This window comes from Rhinopithecus roxellana, chromosome 9 (assembly GCF_007565055.1).
Source record: "Rhinopithecus roxellana isolate Shanxi Qingling chromosome 9, ASM756505v1, whole genome shotgun sequence".
Taxonomy (NCBI): Eukaryota; Metazoa; Chordata; class Mammalia; order Primates; family Cercopithecidae; genus Rhinopithecus; species Rhinopithecus roxellana.
Window position 1 is genome coordinate 134773222 of NC_044557.1, and position 22681 is coordinate 134795902.

Sequence of the window (22681 nt, forward strand, 5' to 3'; positions counted from 1 at the left end):
CGGATGGCTGATGTTCATGACCACAAGTGGAGAAGAGGCTATAGTTTGCCAGTCTGCTCCATCAGATTCCTAAAGGAGCTACCCTATAAACTCAGGGCAGTGCATTTATATAGACATCTTACTGAAGGATTGGCTCTTGGGCAGATAATTTTTCTTACTTTCTCTTTCTGCTAAACAAAAAGCATAATGTGGTGGGAGAGAAAATGACTTAGCATGGTGAGGCCATGAATCTCGGTCTAACAATTTAAAACTCATATCATTCAGGACAATTAATTTAATCTCATTGAATCTCATCTTTGAAATGCAGATGATCATAATAATTGCTTCAGAGGGCTGTTGAGAAGATAAAATAAGGTCAGGAGTGAAAATTTGACATTCATCAAAATGTTTGTGAGGTTCCTAGTGGCATGAACTGGCTTCTGATCAGACAGCTTAAATATATACCAGACTTTCTGAAGAGAAAAGTTCCAAGGTTCCTCCTGAGTAGACTAAGTTTTGGGAGCACTTTCTATGAATTTTAGATATAAAAGAAACCTTAGAAATAATCTTGTATAGCCACCTTTTAAAAAATTGTATTTAGAATTTAATTTTATGAAAGAGATGTCTGTATATACTTTTAAAATCAAATATTTATAATGAAAAGTAACAATTTCCTACCCCACTGTGTCTCAAATCCCACTCCCTAGCAGGTAATATCCTGATAAATTCAATGAATTCAATGTTATACGTTTTCTAGTATGTACTGCTCTAATATATGAGTATTTAGTTCATTACACCCACCATTTATCTACCCATCCTCCCAATATAGTCTTTTTCATGGGATAACTTTGTAACTTTAAAGCATATACAATTTTATTTCTACATTTGTCATTGGACTGTAATCCTTGATTCCACATTTTGGTGAATCCTTAATTTTTCATGACTTTGAAAGATGAGGCCATCCAACTTTTCCTTTACCCCTCTGCACTACTTTCACTTCCCAGTCTTTATCTTTTGAATTTTTACCTCTCTGTTGTTAAGAGTTGATGACATTTACATTTTATTTATGAGCACAGTTGTGTCTCATGCCTTGTTTATAGGTTGTATATAAAAGCTTAAAATCAATTAACAGTTTTTAGTTAAGTAAATGTGGTTAACTGTAGAATCAAGTGGAATACATTGATTAGTTTCCTGGTTTGTACAGCATTTTGTTTTTCTGAGAGTTTCTAATTGCCTTTATTTTTCTTCATAGCAATTTTGCTCTTATCATTTACTTATTTCAAAATGTTAAAATTATATTAGCTATTATTTAAGGTCTAAGAGCTTGACCTTGAAACTCCCAAGATCAGGAACTCTCCATTCCCCAGGAACTCTCTACTCTCCCCCAGACACTCTGTTCTTCCCTTCTGATCAACACTGGTTGACTTCTAGACTGGGGTTTATTTTTTTTTATCTTGAGATTTGTCTTTTTTGCTTTTCTGAGTTGAATCTCCTGTTTTCTGGATCCCAAGACTTCTGTTTTCTTGATTTACTTCCTGGGCTGAGGCACACCCTCAAGTAATTCCCTAACAGCAGTGTTGCTCCTAGATGTGTGGGGCCTCAGATAAATATTTTTTTGTGGGACCTTTTTCTAAATAAATAATTTGACTAAGAAAGTATTACCAAATTCATGGGCCCATGTGGGGTATAGTGTTTTATTGAAAATCATTCAGAATAATGGATACAGATGAGGTACTTACATATTTATTACTTAATCAGTGCATGTGAAAATTCTTTCTTCATAGTGTTCAGGCACTATCTCTGTGTTCTTGGCTAATTCCATATATCCAGTCATGAAGAAAAGCAGCAATACTGTCATTACTCATGATGCCAAGTTCTTGGGAACTTGTTTACAATGAACAATATAGATCTGTACCACTTTTGCAATACAATTTATTGGAGTCTGGTTATAGTGTTACAGATAATACTGCACCATTAATACTGGCTTTCAATGACTTTCTCAAAAGTTGTTGCTGTGCTTCATTGATGATGACCAAAAATGCAAGTCTTATCCAGAGTATGCAAGAAAATGTGAACAATAATTTGCTTTCTGATTATGTTGAATTTACTCTTCAGAATTTTACAATCTAAACATAGAGCATATCTTCCAGCCCTATCTTCTCTTAAACTCTATGCTGTAATTACTACATTCCTAGACAGTGATTCTTTTAATGTTAACTTCACTCCTGCCTTCCACTCGCTGCCACCAGTGGAGAGGACAAAATGAATGAGAAGAGCAGCCTCATTGGTACAGAAACGTGTGTCTCTCATCAGGCATGGCTTCAGCTGATCCAGGAGTGCATGACATCCCCACATCTGTGGAGACACGGGAGAACATCAATTGGAAAAGCCCCTTGCTGTTGCAGAGCAAAGATCTTGAAAGCACCAGGTAAAGACAGATGTAGCCATTGTCAAAAGACTGCCTATCAGATGAATGGGGCAGTGGGATGACCACCCTAGGTATCAGTGGTAAAGTCAAATGGAGTAAAGGATGCCTGTTGCCACCCCAGCTGCACTTGGGTGCTGAAGATCCGAAGTGAAACTACGGAACAAGTCCAGATGAGAGCTGACCTAGGGGTCCACACATATAGTTCAGGCCAAGGTTCAGTGATGGACCATCATCAGTACTCAGAGCACTGAACTTGTCCTGGGTGAGATGTATTTGAGAGTCACTTAAAATCATCATATCGCTGCCGTTTTTTGGCAATCTCATAGGATTCTGTGAAATAAATATGGCACTGGGCAGCAGGAGCAATCCACTTGTCAGGAATCCCTCCTGGAATCAGGGCTTGACCAAGGACTTCAAGTCAATCACACATGGCATGAATCCCAGAACTCCTGAGGGCATCTGGCAACCTCATGTGCAGAATAAATCTTCTCTGACCTAGTGTGGCTGATGATGACAGATCTGATGCTGGTTGAAGTTCTTGGTTTTCATAGGTATCTTTTAAATTTCTATCTTTCCTGATAAACCTTCTCAGTATCTTCTCTCTATTATGGATGTATTGAAGTTTTATAGTGATAGGTCCAGATGTGTGTGTGTGTGTCTGCATGTGTATGCACATATGTAAGTTGTCAGTTTGAGCACTTGGGTACTTGATAGGCTTCTTAATTGGATACTCATGTCCTTTGACTCTGGGACAATCCTTTGCGATAATTCTTTGATTTCTATCTTTTTGTTTTTCTCTTTTGTCACTCCTGTTGATCAATGTGGGGCCTCTTGGACTGATCCTCGACACATCTTACCTTTCTCACTTTCCTACATCTTCTTGCCTTTGTTCTACAACATTGGTTTTATTATATTTTACCTACTATTCAAATTTCAGGCTCATGTATTTATTTTTCAATAGTTTTTCCTTGTTAGCTAGTTGTACTCTGTTGATGCAATGATTTTTTTTACTACTCTTTTTAAGAATATTTATTAAAGAGTTTTTAAAGGTTAAATTGTGTTTCCAAATTATTTCTGTTCTTTCCAGTGTTGCATATGCTGCTTGTTAATCTTGGTTTCTCTCTTTTGTGTTGTAGATGTTCCTCAGAGCTCTTTGGCTGTTACGTCACATTTAAGAGCTAGACAATAAGCTGATCTTGAGCTGTGTGTTGTGTGTGTGTGTGTGTGAGGTGGGGGTGGGTGGGTGGGGAACAGTCATTGTAGGCTGGCAGTTCCCTTTAATGTGATGTAGGGGAGTGGGCAATAATTCTGGGGACCCATAATTACCAGATTCGAGGTCTTTTCTCTGTGTTCATCCCATTTCTTTGGAGAAGAACCCTCTCATTACTTGCATAGTGGGTATATTAGTTTTCTTGGGCTGTTATAATAAAGTATTACAGACTGGATGGCTTAAACAACAGAAATTCATTTTCTCACAGTTCTGGAAGCTGGAAGTCTAAGATCGAGGTGTTAGCAGGGTTGATTTCTTTTGAGACCTTCCTCCGTGGTTTGCGGATGGCTGCCTTCTCTCTGTGTCCTTATGCAAACTTTTCTCTGTGCATGTGTATCGCTGGTGTCTCTCTGTGTGTCCTAATCTCCTCTTCTTATAAGGACACGAGTCAGATCAGATAAGGGCTTACTCTAAAGGCCTCATTTTAACTTAGTTACTTCTTTAATGGCCCCATCTCTAAATGCAGTCACATTCTGAGGTACTGGGGGTTAGGTCTTCAACATGGATTTTGAGGACAAAAATTCAGCCCATAACAGTGACGTAGATGGATATCTGTTAGTCTTCAAATATGGAGAGGGTTTCAGAGTGGGAGATCAACTCTTGGGTGTAGAGTGGAGTTTCTTAACTTCGGTATTTTTGACATTTTGAGCTGCATAACTCTTTGCCAAGGGAGCTGTCCTGTGCATGGTAGGATGTTTAGCAGCATCTCTGGCTTCTAACTCCCAGGTGTCAGGAGCACCTCCCAGTCATGACACTCAAAGATGTCTCCAAATGTTGACGAATGTCCCCTGAGGATAGGGCAAAATCATGCCAGTCCAGGATCAATCTGTGGCTTGCTCCAATGCTTAATCATAACTGGTGTTGCAGAATCCCAAATCTCTCCAAGTTTCAGTAAGGTGCATGGCTGTATTTGTTTCTTTGTTACTGTTTTCTCTGGCTTCCTCCACCTTGTTTAAACAGTCTCCACCTACCCGATGACCCAATGTGTCCCCCTCTGGAAATGTACTGATGTCCTGCACCCACAATGGGTTCTTATGGCTAAAGAGCTTAGCCTTTGTTTATAAAAATATCTTAGAGGGATCTTAAGGGGGCACATAAATATGGATGTATGGATGTGTAATGCCCTATATTTAAGTAAAGACTCTCTACCCCACTCCCCAAATTATAAATGAGAAAATGGAGACTCAGGGAGAAGAAGCAATTTGCATACAGTTGCATTTAAAAATAGTAAAAAAAGACAGGATTGAAACCCAGTTCAATTGGCGCTCAGTCCAGGGCCATTGCCACTAACTTGACTTTGTGGCTTCAGTGTAATGACATTGGTAACATGGCTATTTTCTTCAGAAGTTTCCACTCTTTAAAGGAAAAACAGTTCCCCAAAATGTATTGAATTCTGAAAAATAATAAACCCAGGCAACAGTAAAAGTTTTGGGGGAATATTTTACCGTAAGTTTTTGAATTTCTTTTAAAAATAAACTCCAATATTAATAAATGTTTAAAACTGTGATGGTTGAGAGTGGGTAGCTATTATGCTCCATCCTCTGTTAAATGATTACAGACAAAATAGTGATTTCATTCATTCATTTATCCAATTTTTTTTAAAAAGCTATTACCTTAAACTCTTAGGATGAGGACAAGCCTTACAATGGTGTGTGAGTGTGAGTGTGTGTTCATGCATACACTCACATCCCTGTTGTGGGTTTGTGTGATGTCTGTGCATTTCTATGTGGTATGCATTCATATGCATGTGTATTGGGTACACTAAATTTGGGTTTGCACAGAAAAGAATAAACAGAATTGTACTGAAATAGTCTACCTAGTGCTTCCTCTAGAAACAGCACACACTTCATTTATTTGGTTTTGCTGATTTTCATACTCTGCATCCACAGAGCATGCTGAGGTCTTTCCTATCACCTTGACAATGGGAATTTGACCCCAACCACCTTCACCGCAGTTGGACTGACAGGCAGCAGGAGCTGCCCATCAAAAACAGCTTTGAGGAGGCTTTCAGGAGACACCCAGGTGCCAGGCTGGTGTGAGAGAGTGGCATGACTGGGCTGCTAAAGGCACTGGATCCTAGGCTGGGAGGAGAAAGGGTGCTGTGGACTGGAGTTGTCAGGGATCCAGAAGACAGACAGCTGCCTGGAGATGAGGTTGCAAGGGAGAAAAAGCATAGCTTTAGAAGAAGGAGAGTGGGGTTCAGTCATCTTCTTACCCCATGGGCTCATTCGTTTCGTTTCTTCAAATATTAAACATTTGATGATAGAATTTCCATTTTCTTTTTCAGTATTGCCCATAGGGCCCAGCAGATAGTTTCTGAATGCTAGTTGACCAATAGTCACATCCTATTCTCTGTTCCAATAGTACTTACATGAGGATTTCATTCATCAGGCATTCAACAAATAGTTATTGTGTGTCTACTTTGTGCCAAGCAGCATTTAACTCCTGTTACAACAGTGAACATAACAGACAAAAATTCCTGCCTTTGTGGAGCTTACATCCTGGAGTGGAAGATAACAAGAAATCAGATAATTCGGTGAGATAGAATGTAAGTGCCAAAGAGAACAAGCAGAAAGGGAGAGTTCAAGTGTGCAGGAGAAAGCAGGTGAAAATTTTTGAGAGGGTGTTCTGGGAAGGCCTGAGTGAAGATCAGAGTGAAGGCCTAAAGATCTCCTAGGCTGGAGATGAGAGGAACTTTCTGTTGGGATCACTTTGTATCAGACCCAGCACATCAATACATTGCCACCTACAAAGTGGGTCTTTTGTGAAACGTCTTTCTTTACTTCTCAGAAGAATCCATGTTCTTGCTTCTGTGTCAGCCAATTCCTTCTTGAAGTTCTGGCTCTGCCTCCAGCCTTTACCTTAGTTCAGATAATGAGAATTGCGGTTATAAAGTGCTTAACTCTTTCAGAAGCACTGGATTCCACCATCCTGTCTCCTTCAGTATAGTCTGTAGTATGTGGTATATCTGTAGTATAGTCTGTAGTATGTCTGTCTTACGTGGTTGAGATAAGGACTGAGATACGCCCTGGTCTTCTGCAGTACCCTCAGGCTTATTAGGATGGGGAAAAATTCCACCCAGGTAAATTTGTGGTCAGACCAGTTCTCTGCTCTTGAACTCTGTTTTCTGTTGTTTAAGATGTTTATCAAGACAATATGTGTACTGCTGAACATAGACCCTTATCAGTGGTTCTGCTTTTGGTCTTTGCCCTGTGATCTTTGTTAGACCTTTATTAGTAGTTCTGCTTTTTGCCCTTTGAAGCATGTGATCTTTGTACCTACTCCCTGTTCTTACAGCCCCTCCCCTTTTGAAACCCTTAATAAAAAACTTGCTGGTCTGAGACTCAGGTGGGCATCACGGTCTTACCGATATGTGATGTCACCCCTGGCAGCCCAGCCGTAAAATTCCTCTCTTTGTACTCTTTCTCTTTGTTTCTCAGCTAGCCAACACTTATGGAAAATAGAAAGAACCTATATTGAAATATTGGGGGCGGGTTCCCCCAAAACCTCTTGTTCTTAACATGTCTTGAAGTTCCGGCTATGTCATCAGTCCTTACCATTGTTCAGATAATGTGAACTACACTTAGAAATCACTTAACTCTTCCAGAAGCCAAAGTAAGGACATCACATACATCTATGCATTTAATCCTCACAGCAATACCTCTATGAGGTAGGTCCTGTTTTCCTCATTTCACCAGTGAAGAAACAGACACAGAGAAGTTCCCTGAGCTATGTAGCCACATGACTAATAACCCACAGAGCTGGGATCTGGATCTGGGAAGGCATGGGTCTGTTAACCATGCTGTTTGACGGCTTCTTTGGCACGTTGGGCTGCTCCCAGCTGACCCAACTCAGCTGGAAGATTTCCGACTGGTGTCTGTGCCCCTGCCATCCCAGCATTGTACCTGGCACACAGTAGACACCCAACATGCTCATTATCATTTTTATTTGACATGTCCATCTAGCCCAACAAGCTTGAGTGTGTTTTCTAAAATATACATCCTCCCATGTATTTTCCCTGTTGAAAGCCCTCATTGACTCTGTCCACCAAGAACCACATCTCAGGTTCAGGAGCAGGCCTTTGCTGACTTGTCTAACTTTACCTGTGAGAGCTTTCCTGTGTGCACAACTTCATACATTCTAGGAAACCACTTGTAGTTTCTGGAACACAGGGAACTTCCTCACAGCTTTGCCTCTTTATATCAGGAGCACCCTGTCTAGAATGAGCCCCCTTCCACTGCTCATTGGCCAGCTCCTGATCCTCTTTCCAGTCTCACGGCAGGCATTGCCTCCTCTGGGAGCTCTTCTTGAACCCTTCCTCCTTCCCCCACCAGAGGTAGACTCCCTCCTCTGTACCTGCAGAATGCTCACCATAATGATGTCTTTAATGTGTCTTCTTCCAGTGGGCAGAGAATACCTCAAAGGCAGCAGGACATTCACCTGTTAATTTTTATCTTAAACTCTAGCACAGGTTCTAGGGCATAGTAGATGCTCAGTAAGTGTTGAGGTGGAGTAATAACTGTTTTCAGTACTCTGTGGCTGGTTGGCATTCAGAGGTCAGAACCTAAATTGTGGCCTTTCTCTGGACGCAAGTGTATCAGCTGTGGGAAAAGTTACAGAAACAGAAGACACCTGTGTCAGGTTGACTTTGGAAGGGTAACCTTTGCTGCCTGGCAGTCCCTTGGATAATATAAGAAAATGTTGGCAAAACAGTGTTACCTGTGCTTGGCTTTGAGAATCCTCCCAAATGGTGGAGAAATAAGAAGTAAGACTCACAGCAAAGGCAGAATGCTAGTCAGCTCCCTGTGTCTTGTCTTGTGTTGGAAGAAAAAGGAATCATGCAAATGTTGCCCAATTGTTTACTTCATTATGTGAGCTTGTTCCTCACCTAATTATGCACAGAATTTGCAAGTTGCTTTCTACCTTCCTCCCATTTCAAATAGCTGATCTGAAACTTCAGCAAAGATTCATATTAATTAGCAGGCCTCCATATAGCAAATATTAATTTGGAAACTGATGTAAGGCATCAACATCAACTTATAACTTTCATTATAGAATGAGAAACTGCAAATCTTTCCCAGGCCCTAAGATGTGGGGAAGTTTGACTCTATTTTGAGGATCTGCATAAGCGCATTTGTTAGTAGATTGTAACCATTGCTCCTGGGAATGGCTCCACTAAGCATGGACAGAATGGATATTCAGCATGGTTTTTACAGAAGAGGTGTAAGGATTAAAACTGATGAAGGAAACCCAGCAGCAAACAGAAGAATTGCTATGGACAGTGCTCAGGTAAGTTTCCAGGGATGCTCTGGCTGAGTCTGCTGGTTTAGTCTTCTCTTGAACGACATGAGCATAAACAGTGAGTATTCCTCATGATCATGCCTTGTAGTTAGTGCTGAGGGAAGAGACAAACTGGGAGCATGGCATACATATGGGGTTCTCCCTTCAAAACCATGTGATGCTGTCCCACCCCTCCCCAGATTGAGAAGGAGAAGAGAAAGGGAAAGGAGGGGCTCTTTGGGAACCCCAACACCCCTCCACATATCAGCTGGGAGACATCAGCCAAGTTACTTACCCCTTCTGAGCTCCACTCCTTCCTCTATGGAATGTGGATAATCACTTCTACTTCCTAGCAGAGTTCCAGGAGAGAGGATGAGAGATTAAAAAGAGAGAAAGAAAGAAAACATATAAAGCTTCTGGAAGAATCATAAACAAGAGAAGACATGATTGCAGTTTTTTTGACCAAAAGAGAAGGAGCTGCAGTACCCCAAAGTTCCCAAGGAAAAGTATCAGTGGTTAGTTCTGAGAACTGCTTAGCCCCTTTTAGTTCCTGTATTGGTCAGGGTTCTCCAGAGGCACAGAACTAATAGGATAGATGTATATGTGAAGGGGAGTATTGACTCACATGATCACAAGGTGAAGTCCCACAATAGGCCATCTGCAAGCTGAGCAGCAAGGAAGCCAGTCTGAGTCCCAAAACCTCAAAAGTAGGGAAGCTGACAGTGCAGCCTTCAGTTTGTGGCCGAAGATCTAAGAGCCCCTGGAAAATCACTGGTGTAAGTCCAAGAGTCCAAAAGCTGAAGAACGTGGAGTCTGATATTCAAGGGCAGAAGACATCCAGCACAGGGGAAATGTGAAGGCCAGCAGACTCAACAAGTGTTCTTATCTTATCTTCCAACTTCTGCCTGCTTTATTCTACCCACACTGGCAGCTGATTGGACGGTGCCCACCCAGATTGAGGGTGGGTCAGCCTCTGCTAGTCCACTGACTCAAATGTTACCTCCTTTGGCAACACCCTCACAAACACACTTAGGAACAATACTTTGCATCCTTCAATCCAATCAAGTTGACACTAAATATTAACCATCACAGTTCCCCTAGAAGATTTCTGATAAAACCCCAACAGATACAAATGTGATTGGTATTTTTGTATTTCATAAAAAACCTAAAACCCCAATTTTCGGACATTGTTAATGTTTATTCTTCATTGTCTTCTTGGTTCTCAATCTACTACTTTGCTCAAAGAACCTAGGGGCTTAGTATTGGAGAGTTGATGTGGCTTCAGGAGCTCGACACTGCTTTGGGGATGTGAATGAAACTTGTGTGGACACAAGGGCCCTGCATTGAGCCATCTCTTTCTTGGTGCTCCCAACCCCATCCTGACCAGGCTCATCTCACTCACTCTGCACCAGGGGTCAGCCCGTATGTGGGAGAATGGGTGCCTCACCAGTACAATGCTCTTTGATCAGGAGCTGCCCCCATGATTAGATGCAGAAATGACAGCAGGAAGGAAACAACAGCTCTTTTAAAGAAATCCAAACCACTCAGTCTCAGGCAGTTTGGTGAAGAATCTTCTCTTTCCCCGTCTATGAAAAGTTCAAGGGCCCAGGAAGGTGGCTTTTTAAAAAGCACTCCAAAAGCCAAGTAAATATATTTGTGCATTTTCTAAATTAAGACCAGAGGAGTGACATACTGTTTGTAAGTGCTTGAAGGGTGTAAACTTTAAAAAGCAGAGAGGGAAGGCTGAAGGGCTGCAGAAGAAACTGTATCTTAGAGTATCTAGTGGAACAGGATGAACACAAAATTATCAAGGAAATTAAGTCCAGAAGAGGCCTGCTTGTCTGGGGCTGGCACCCTGGGAAGGCGTGAAGGCAGCTGTATCTGTGCTGTCCCCATCTCCTTGTTGCATAAAGCCAGGGACCCAAATGAAGGGACCAGCTGGAGCTGTGGCAGGGGAACATAAATTGTGAAGATTTCATGGACATTTATCAGTTCCCAAATAATACTTTTATAATTTCTTATGCCTGTCTTTAATCTCTTAATCCTGTTATCTTCATAAACTGAGGATGTATGTCATGTCAGGACCACCGTGATAATTGTGTTAACTGTACAAATTGATTGTAAAACATGTGTGTTTGAATAATATGAAATCAGTGCACCTTGAAAAAGAATAGAATAACAGTGGCTTTTAGGGAACAAGGGAAGACAACCATAAGGTCTGACTGCGTGTGGGGTCGGGCAAAAAGAGCCATATTTTTCTTCTTGCAGAGAGCCTATAAATGGACGTGCAAGTAGGAGAGATATTGCTAAATTCTCTTCCTAGCAAGGAATATTAATATTAATACCCTAGGAAAGGAATGCATTCCTCAGGGGAGGTCTATAAATGGCCACTTTGGGAGTATCTGTCTTATCCTGTTGAGATAAGGACTGAGATAAGCCCTGGTCTCCTGCAGTACCCTCAGGCTTATTAGGGTGGGAAAAAACTCCTCCCTGGTAAATTTGTGGTCAGACCAGTTCTCTGCTCTCGAACCCTGTTTTTGGTTGTTTAAGATGTTTATCAAGACAGTACATGCATAGCTGAATATAGACCCTTATCAGTAGTTCTGCTTTGCCTTTGTCCTGTTCCCTCAGAAGCATGTGATCTTTGTTTTGCTTTTTGCTGTTTGAACCATGTGATCTCTGTACCTACTCCCTCTTTTACACCCCCTCCCCTTTTGAAACCCTTAATAAAAAACTTGCTGGTTTGAGCCTCAGGCGGGCATCACGGTCCTACCGATATGTGATTGACCCCCAGCGGCCCAGCTGTATAATTCCTCCCTTTGTACTCTTTCTTTATTTCTCAGCTGGCCAAAACTTATGGAAAATAGAACCTACATTGAAATATTGGGGGCAGGTTCCCCCAATATCTCAAGCTGGAGAAAGAGAGGATCCTCCAGAGATCCAATCAGGGAGACAGACAAGATGAGTAAAAGGGGAGTTTTAAAATTTATGATGAATGATTCTTTTCTATTACCTTGACCTTAGAAAGATACCAAGAATGGAATGATAGTAAAGTCATACAGAAGCAATTAAGTTATAGATAGTTATAATTTAAAAAAAGAATTTCCAGCCAGTTCACTGTGAGTAATAATTCATGTTACCTTAGGAGAATCTGACACGTCCCTAACAGCCTGTGGTATAATCGAGGCTCCCACCAGGAAGTGATGGACTTACTAATCATGAAAGGAAAAAGGCATACATATACTCTTGAATTTTGCTTTTAATTAGCAGTTCATTACCAATTAGCACTTAATTACTAATCATTTTTAATTATTGTTTTTAATCTCTCCTTAAGATGCAAAATTCCCCTTTGAATGTGCCTGTTTTCAGTTAAATTAATAAATTAGACTAAGTATAGGGGTTTCAACAAGGAAGTAGTCCTTAAATGAGCATTTACTAAGAAGAGATATGTTAGTCAAATGGATAATTCCCATAAAAATGACTCTATTCCTAAGTAAAAACATAGCTTTGTTTGAATAAACATGGAGGAACTTACACATATAAAATATATATTGTGTAAGTGAAAGAAACCAGTCAGAAAAAGCTCCATACTGTGTGATTCCAACTGCATGTCTTTCTAGGAAAAAAGCAAAATTACAGAAACTAAAAGGATGAATGGTTGCCAGGGGCTGAGGGGAGGAAGGGATGAATAGGGGAAGTGCAGGGGACTGTTAGGGCAGTGAAACTGTTCTGTATGATACTGTAATGGTGGATACGTGACACTATGTATTTGTCAAAGCTCACAGAATATGAAATGCCAACAGTGAACCCTAATGGAAACCATGGGCTTTAGTTAATAATAATGCATCAATATTGGCTCATCAATTGAAACAAATGCAAGATGTTAATAATAGGGGGAAGCTAAAGGGAGGGGTGGTGTTGGGGTGGGGAGAAAGAATCTATGAGAACTTTCTACTTTCTCCTCAATTTTTCTCTCAATCTAAAATAAAGTCTATAAATTGAAAAAACATCTTCAATCAACTAGGTGGCTGAGAGCTTCTAATATTAGAAGAAAAACCTAGTGAGTATATTTATCTTATTCTTTTATTTCATTAATAAACACTTATTGTGACTGAGCACAGAATGTAGGCTTGGAGGACCTGAGATTAGACAGAATTGCCACCTTCAACAGTACCAAGCAACACATCATTACCCCAACAACAATGACAAATGTTTATTGAATACTTATAACTAGGCCCTGAGTGCACTATCTCATTTACTCCCACAAGAGAAACAAATAAGGAGACTTACATTTAATAGTGGTTTGACAAAAAAAAAAAAAAGGGAAATGAGTTAAGAAAGTTTAAATAAATTGTCCATGGTCACCCAGCTAGAAAGCAAGAGTCAGACCTGTATTCAGGTAGCTTGACAAATGTCATACTTAGAAGTCTAGTGTGTCCCCTAGTGTGTCCCTGCAGAAAAGTGTTGTAAAGCTGCTTTGAAGTGCTTTGTTTGTAGTGAAATATTTAAGTAAAGATATTAGAATGAATTCCATTACAAACAAGAATCAGATATGCTGCTTACTTTAGTCAGTTTGGGCTGCCAAAAAAAAAAATGCCATAGACTAGTAGATGGCTTCAATAACATACATTTATTTCCCACAGTTCTAGAGGCTGGGACATCCAAGATCAATGTGCCAGTGGATCCAGTGTCTGGCGACGGCCTTCTTCCTAGTTTGCAGATGGACGACTTCTCATTGTATCTTCACACGGCAGAGAGGAAGAGAGATCATCTCTTCTGTCTCTTTTTATAAAGGCACTAATCCCACTCATGGAGTTTCCACCCTCATGACCTAATTACCTTCCAAAGGCCCCACCTCCAAATACCATCACATTGGGGATTAGGTTTCAACATACAAATTTTAGGGATACACAAACATTTAGTCCCCAGCACTGTCCTACTTCAAAAAGCAGAATAGCACTTTTATAGAATAAATCTATCAGGTTATATAATTGTATTTCTCCATTCAAATTAAAAACATCCCTTTATTACAATTATCATTGTTTCTGGAAACATAAAAGTACCTTAGCACAAGGCAGAACTTTATAGCTATTTGGAATTACAGTACAAAGAAAACAAGTTGAAAAATGAGGTAAGGCTCAAATATATATCTATATTTAACTTGATATAAATAGGAGAATTAAACATCACTGCTGCTTAGGGCTGTTAAGTCTTTTTCTATTATCCTGGCAATGTTGTTGCTCAGAACACTCCTAAAATGTAAAAAGAATAGTAGTGACTGTGGAAAATTAGATCCTTTCTTTTTCCAACATAGGTTTCCCATAATCACACTTCAAGGACTCATTGGCTTTCACAATTATGAGGCCATCTTGAATTGATGTAGCCTTTCTCCTAAATAGGACACACATAGTCAATCCCCAACAACAAATATGTACCATGCCTAAGCAGTATATTAGGAGTCACGGACTAAAAGAAGTGGGAGGTAAGTTCATAACTGAACTGGGGGACAGACAGATAAACACACACATATGAACAGAAATAACTAGCTCTCAAAACGAAGAGAACGTTCTACAGGTGGATAACAGAAGCCTTGAAGATGAAAAGATCTTGTTCCAAGGTTTGCGAAAGGTCTGAACCCACAACCTGTAACATCTTTGAAATCCGCAGCTCCTGAATGTTGGCCTCCCAAGTTTCTGTCTACCTCTGTAGCCCTCATTGCTTGCTGTTTCTCGAATAACTGACTTTCCCTCATGAAAAGCCCAACTTCATCCATTGCAAACAGTTTCGTCTAGGACACACCAGCCTACTCAAAGAGGTTCTCCTTTGCAAGGTGGGTCCATGGATTTCCACTGGGCTACATTTCTGTAGAGACCAACTCCTTCCTCTGACCAGGAACTTTATAGCTATTAGGAATTAAAATACAAAGAAAACAAGTTGGAAAACGATGTGAGGCTCAACTGTGTATCTATACTTTATATGAATAGGTTCATTAAACATCACTGCTGCTTAAGGTCGCTAAGTCTTCTTCTGTTATCCTGACCATGTTGTTGCTCAGATTACTCCTAAAATGCAAAAAGAATAGTGAATGTGGAAAATCAGATCCTTTCTTTTTCAGACATAGGTTTCCCATAATCACTCTTCAAGGGTGATTGTGCAAACAGAGTTGACCATTTCATGGATGGTGAGCAGAGGTTTGGCAGCTTCTTGTTGGAAGGTGACCTTTTCTAGGACAGGTAATCCTCAGAAGCAGTGAAAACAGACAAATTTCCATACCCTGAGACCCTCTCTTCAAGGGCAAAAAGTGACATTCTAAATTTTCTCCTTGGAGTGGTAGAAAATTACTAGTAGCTCTAATCATGAACTTAAATGGTAAAGAAAAAAAGTCTAGCTGGACTCCTCATAAAATGCCTTTGGGCTTATTATATTTCCCAGTTTGTCCAATGATAAACATGTTCTGTGGTCAAATAAGTCTGGGAAATGCTAAAGCCTTAGGGATTTACACTGCTGAATAAAAAAACACTAACAAATTCTGCAGTAAAATATGAATTTAACTTTTCTTTAACTTTTCCTTTCCCTTTTTATGACACCAGCAACATTCCTAGGAGGCTTCTTTGGGAACTCTTTCTTCAGAGTCAAGTGATGTTCATGAATATAAATACCTATTCGGGGTGCCTGGTTGATGAATTTCCTTTTTCTGAGCCACCCTTGTAGGATGATTAGTTCCTGTAAATTGTCCTTCATGACAGAAAGTTCACACACATCCTCTCACTGCCCTCCATCCATTACCTGGAGTCTAAAACAGAACAATCGATGTATTATGATGTAAATAGAAAGGGCAATTGTGTCTGTCAAGACCAGGGCTTGTAAGAGAAGCAGAAACGTGCTGGTTTTCTGATGCTCTGAGTCATCTTCCCAGGGTCAGTTACTTCTCAACTTCTGGAAAAATAGACGCACAGGTAACAAAGTCCTTGCCATTTTCTTAGGAAAGGAGGTAAGGCACTCAGTGATGACTCATGGGTGCTGACAGAATTTTTGATTGATGGGGAACTGTTCCCACCAAAACATGGACAGCGATGTGGCTGCCCACAGGTAGAGAGTCCTGGCCTCCTGGGACGCTGCCCTTGTCTTCCATATCTCCTGTCATCCCTGGGCCTGTGATGTTCATTCTGCGGAGGCCCAGGGCTAATAACCCAAAGACCATAAGTCTCTTTTCTGCCTTCCTACCCCACCAATGTACCCTCCATACTGCATTCAGAGGGGTCTTTCCAAAATGCATGTGTGTTTACCTCTCATTTCTATGAGACTCCATTAAAATGATAGTATAAACCCCAAATGATGAAAAGAACAGGATAAAAAATGTAAGCAGGTGAGAGGGTTTAGCAAACTTCTGAAATAATGAGAGCAGAGAAGATGGTGTTTGAGGAAGCAAGGGAGAGAAAACAGTTGTAAGGGGTCCACAAAGGCACAGGAAGGTGGAGGACAGAGAAGATGCAGTGTCTCCCGAGGAAAATGTGGAGGAAGCGGCTGTAGGAGGCAGGCAGCTGAGGGAGGAGCACAACTGCAGAGCCTAGGAGGGGCTCAAGGCTCAGAATCTCCAAGTCTCGCCAAAGACAGGAATGAGAAAAGGGTCAAAAATATGAGGAATACTTGAAAGTTTATATATGGAAGAGTCAACCTCTCCACCAGCTTTTCTCATCCCATGTGGAGAATGCCAGACATTCAAATGTCTGCCTGTTAGGCAACAAGCAAATAAAGATATAAACATTGCCAAATATATTGTTATTGGCCTAAATGTGTCTCCTCGATGTAGAAAAATTCACATATTGAAATCCTAACTTCCCATATTTCAGAATATGACTGTATTTGGAAACAGGGCCTTTAAAGAGGTAATTAAAGTTAAATTAGGTCATATGGGTTGGCCCTAATCCAATATGGCTGGTGTTTTTGTAGGCAGAGGAGATGGAAGCATGGACATGCACAGAGGAAAGGCCGTGTGAAGGCACAGGGAGAAGATGGCCAACTACAAGCCAAGGAGAGAGGCCTGGGAAGAAAGCAACTCTGTTGACACTTTGATCTTGGACTTCTAGCCTCCAGAATGGAGAAAATAAATTTCTGCTGTTTAAGTTATCCAGCCTGGTATTTGCTACGGCATACTCAGAAAACTAATACATACATTTTTCTTTTTTTTTTTTTTGAGATGGAGTCTCGCTCTGTCACCCAGGCTGGAGTGCAGTGGCCAGATCTCAGCTCACTGCAAGCTCCGCCTCCCGGGTTCACGCCATTCTCCTGCCTCAGCCTCCCGAGTAGCTGGGACTACAGGCGCCGCCACCTCACCCGGCTAGTTTTTTTTTTTTTTTTTTTTTGTATTTTTAGTAGAGACGGGGTTTCACCGTGTTAGCCAGGATGGTCTCGATCTCCTGACCTCGTGATCCGCCCGTCTCGGCCTCCCAAAGTGCTGGGATTACAGGCTTGAGCCACCGCGCCCGGCCACATTTTTCTTAAATAAAATTGACAACATGACATTCATGCGTATCCCGAGTAAAGACTAGTTCACTGTGTGATCACCCTGGAAGGAAGACTGTTTGGCGAGAAGCAGGCTCCTTAACCTGCACACAGAGTTCTTCATCAGCTTTGTACTGAATAACTATTAAACATGAGGATGCTACCAATCATACACAGGGTCACCTTCAGGGATTTCACAAAGATCTCCAGCATAAAATTGAGAATTTAAGGTAAATAATGACCACGGATGGAATAGATAATTCAGGGAAAGAAAGAAAACTTAGAAACCTTCTAGTTAACATTCTTAAAGAAATCGGAGAGAACATTCCACTGTAAAACAAGAACAGGAGTTATGAAAAAGTATGGAGAAAGAATAAAAAGTCTGGAGGTTGAATATACAGTTGTAAAATGAAAGTAACTGAAGAGCTGGAAGATATTGAAGAATATCTTAGAAAGTAGAACCGCAAACTAAAAGTTCTAACAGGACAGAAAATAGTAAACACAGATGGCCAATAGAGGGAAGAACATCTCATAACAGAAATCTCCAAAAAGAAAGAATAGAGAAAAATGGAAAAAAAATTATAACATAAATAATATAGGAGTTTTTTTTTTTTCACCCTTGAAGAGTAAGAGCCTCCAAATTAAAATTAGTACATAAAAAAAAGACCCAAAGACCATTCTAAAATTTCGGAACATCAACAAAAAAAGAAGAGACTAAAAGCTTCAGGTGAGAATAAGAAAAAAGGTCCTGTGAAAAATGAGAATCAGGCTGGGCATGGTGGCTCACTCCTGTAATCCCAGAATTTTGGGAGGCTGAGGCGGGTGGATCCTCTGAGGTTAGGAGTCAAGACCAGCCTGGCCAACATGGTGAAACTCCATCTCTACTAAAAATACAAAAATTAGCCAGGCATGGTGGTGCATGCCTGTAGTCCCAGCTACTTTGGAAGCTGAGGTAGGAGAATCGCTTGAACCCGGGAGGCAGAGGTTGCAGTGATTTGAGATCACACCACTACACTGTCCAGCCTAGGTGACAGAGTGAGACTCTGTGAAAAAAAGAAAGAAAGAAAGAAAGAAAGAAGAGAGAGAGAGAGAGAGAGAGAACGAAAGAGAAATAAAAGAAGGAAGGAAGGAAGGAAGGAAGGAAGGAAGGAAGAAGGAAGAAGGAAGGAATGGAAGGAAAGGAAGAAAGGAAGGAATTCCCCTCCCGTTCACGAGGAGAAAGGAAGGCAGGAAGCCTTCCGAGCCGAATTCACGGTCCTTCCTTCCTTCCTTCTTCCCCCATCCCTCCCTCGCCCGCAAAGAAAGAAAGAAAGAAAGAAAGAAAGAAAGAAAGAAAGAAAGAAAGAAAGAAAGAAAGAAAAGGAAAATTAGAATGATACTGGATTTCTTATCAGCAGCACTGGATAATACAACACAAGAGAATAATACTTAAAGTTTTAGAAGAGAACTATATTTAACCTGAAATTATATACCTTGGTAAAGCATCACTCAAATTTCTGGGTAAAATATAACCATTTTCAGGAATGCAAGGAGTCAGAAAATATGTGTCTCATACATCCTTTCTTAGAAAGTTACCTGAGGATGTTCTCTAGCAAAATAAAATTCAGAAATCAAGAGGGAAAAAGTCCTGTGATTCTGGAAAGGGAATTCAATCCAGGGAAGAAGAAAAGAGAAGTCCCAGGAAGACACCTGTGCGTCAGATTTAGAAAGTAACTAGTTTGAAAGCAGCAGGTTAGCATGCTCAAGGATTGAGGTCTTAAAAAGAGGGAGGGGGAAGACTTAATAGATTACTTATCATGATTGAAAATTTGAAAAAAAAACAAAATTAAGACAGTTCATAATTCTAGGAAAAAAACAAAATGGGAATATAAAAAATATAAAAGTGTCAATTGAAAATTGTAGAAAAAAAACAAGATAACAAATGTAATCAGAGTCCATGATCTTACTCTTCAGTGAACAATTTACATAGTCAATAGTTAAAAACTATATTGGCTTCCCACTTTTAGAATCTGTCTATCTATCTATCTATCTATCTATCTATCTATCTATCTATCTATTATCTATCTAGAGCTTCTTGGCCCTTTGGCTAAGATCAAGTGTAGAATCAATTATAGTAAAAGCACAAAAGCATGAAAGATTTAACTATGATTATAAAAATAATTAACATGGACAATCTAGAAGTAAAAGTATAGATGAAAGAGACTGAGAGATCAAGGTGCAGGAGGGTGTCTGAAAAGTTGAAGGGATAAAAAATCTCATCTTACAAGCTGGGAGTTAAGAGATATTGCTTATATCTGAAGAATCAAGAAATAATTCTGTGGGTATGTTACTTAAAAGTGCAAGAGTAAGACGAAAACGAATAAAAAGCAGGTCATTTGGGCAGTGATCAACAATGAAGAATGAATAGAAAATTTGGCACATCTTGATGCAATACCACGCAATAAAAGAAGGATTTCATTTGGATATAGGAAAATGCTTGAGATATAATTTTAGATGGAAAAAAGTAGATTATAAAATTATAACTATAAAATGTTATTTACTTATGTCTGGATAATATGTACAGTTTATGGGTAATTTTTATATTTCATTCATTCAACAGATTTTCTGCATTTCATTCATTCAACAGGCTTACTGGAAATCTACCATGTTTGGGGCAAGATAAATGGATATGGCAACTTACAAAGACGATCAAAGTCCTGCTACACAGTTTACTGTCCAGCAAAGGAGGCACATATTGTACCAGTAACTATAACAAAATACGAGCTTTACAATGAAGAACATTCATGCTGTTAGGAAAATATAAGGCACAGGTGCTCAACCTAATATAGGAACCTGGGGAAGATTTCTTCAACAAATTATTTTTCAATGAATTAATTAATTAATGTAAATTGACAAATAAAAATTGTTTATGGTGTATAACATGTTTTGATATATGTGTATATTGTGGAATGGCTAAATCAAGCTAATGAACATATCCATTACCTCACTTACCAATTTCTGGTGATGAGAACATTTGAAATTTACTCTCTCAATTATTTTAAGTGTTAAAATGAGAGTTTTTTTTTTAAAGCAGAGATTCAGTATTAAGAACATGATATTATCTAAATTACGATTATGAGCTCAGGAAAAATGCTCAAGGGAAACAACAAAATATTAATTATCTGTGATGATCTTTAGGTTCTGATATTCTGAGGAATTTTATATTCTTTATGCTTTTCTGATTTTTCTAAGTTTTCTGCAAAGAGCCCATATGGCTTTGGTAATCAGAAGAGATTAACAAAAGTTATTGTTGCCAGTGAAGCAGTTAGGTATTTTGCTGTTTGAGAACCTTTCCTCAGTCCTCCTGTGGAAGCAGAAGACAGGTACTTAATCTACGTAAAGAACAGTTATAAACAATTACCAAACACCTGTCCACCCTAGGCATTTCTGAAGGCTGTCATTGGAAGTGGTAGATTTATTTCAACAAATGTTTCCGTTAGCCAACTTGGAGTTGGTGTTTTTTTGCCACGAGCTATGCTAATAGAAGCTTGTGAAGGTACAAGGTGATGCAAGTGACAAAAATATGCCCACCAGTTACCTATTATTTCTGATATTTCTTTATTAGACTGTTGTGTCAGGTCTGTTTTAATTTACCTATACCGTATATTATGTAACCATTTAAAAAAAGACTTAAAACATGAAGTAATCCCTGTTTTTGTGCCCATGTTTCTTGGATTGTGTTTTTAGGTTCTAAAAGCATTTAAATTGATTCTCCAGTGACTCCTTTCCAGAAGTTATTCCTACATGTAAGATCAGATCTGTTAGGGGTGATTTCTATGGATTTGGATATTTAGTTTACTGCACATTTAAGTTATCTGCATTATGTTATTTCTCAAATCATAGATCCATATTATAATTTTAAGAATCCCTTTCACCCTCCATACTGTCTCCAAAGATCACTTTTTTCAAAGGTCACCTAGGCAGAATAATCAAATTAATGCATTTTAATTTGGTAATACTGAAAAGTAAATTGCAATGTATGCACACACATTGAAAAGCAGGTGCCACAGACATTAGCATGCACAGAGAATTTCTGCATTCTCATGCTTTAGTTTATCAAATAAGGAAAATGTATAAAAAGCTACTCTGCAATTGGTGTGTGAATATATTACTTTATTTAAATGCATCTTCTCAGGCCAGGCATGGTGATTGATGCCTATAATTCCAGCTGCTCAGGAGTCTGAGGATCACTTGAGCCCTGCAGCTCTAGGCTGCAGTGAGCTATCATGGTGCCTTCAGCCTGGGCAAGAAAGTGAGATTCTAGCTCTAAAATGTTTTAAAATTCATCTTTTCACCTAAATTTGTGCGCCTCTGCTGGAAAAGAAAGTCCAAAGCTTATTGTTACATTATGCACATAATATGGGCTGGTAATCAAAAGAACTGGGTCCTAATTCTCACCTTACCACTAACTAGCTGAGTGACTTCAGGTAAGTCACTTAATTCTCTGGTTCTCATTTAAACCGAGTGATCTCTTTAAGTCATTTCTAATGTAAACACTGGGTGCTTTAATGAGATATACATTTTGGATAATGATACGGTTAGGTTGTGTCTGCACCCAAATCTCGTCTTGAATTGTAGCCCCCATAATTCCCACGTGTTGTGGGAGGGACCTGGTGGAAGGTAACTGAATCGTAAGGGTGGGTCTTTCCCATGCTGTTCTTGTGATAGTAAATAAGTCTCATCAGATCTGATGGTTTTAGAAAGGGGAGTTCTCTTCCACATGCTCTCTCTTGCCTGCCACCATGTAAGATGTGCCTTTGCTTCTCCATTGCCTTTTGCCATGATTGTGAGGCCTCCCCTACCATGTGATAATGTGAGTCAATTAAACCACTTTCCTTTATAAATTACCCAGTATCTGGTATGTCTTTATTAGCAGTGTGAGAACAGACAAATACAGATAAATTGTGGCATGTAGAGGCTGCTGTGCATAGCTTCTCCTTCTCTGGGCTTCAGGAACATTTTTTTCCTTACTCCCTAGTTGGAGCCACTTTGGCTCCATTAATGACATACCCCAAGAAAACCTCACAGCAAGGACTCAACAGTGATGAGGGAGCTATACTAAAACAACATCCCCCAGATAGCCCAATGGGAGAGAGATTGGTACGGGAATGGGGTTAGTCAGAGACCAAAACTTGTGTCTTCTCTGGAAGAACCTCCTAGACCTCCCCAGCTAAACTCATAAC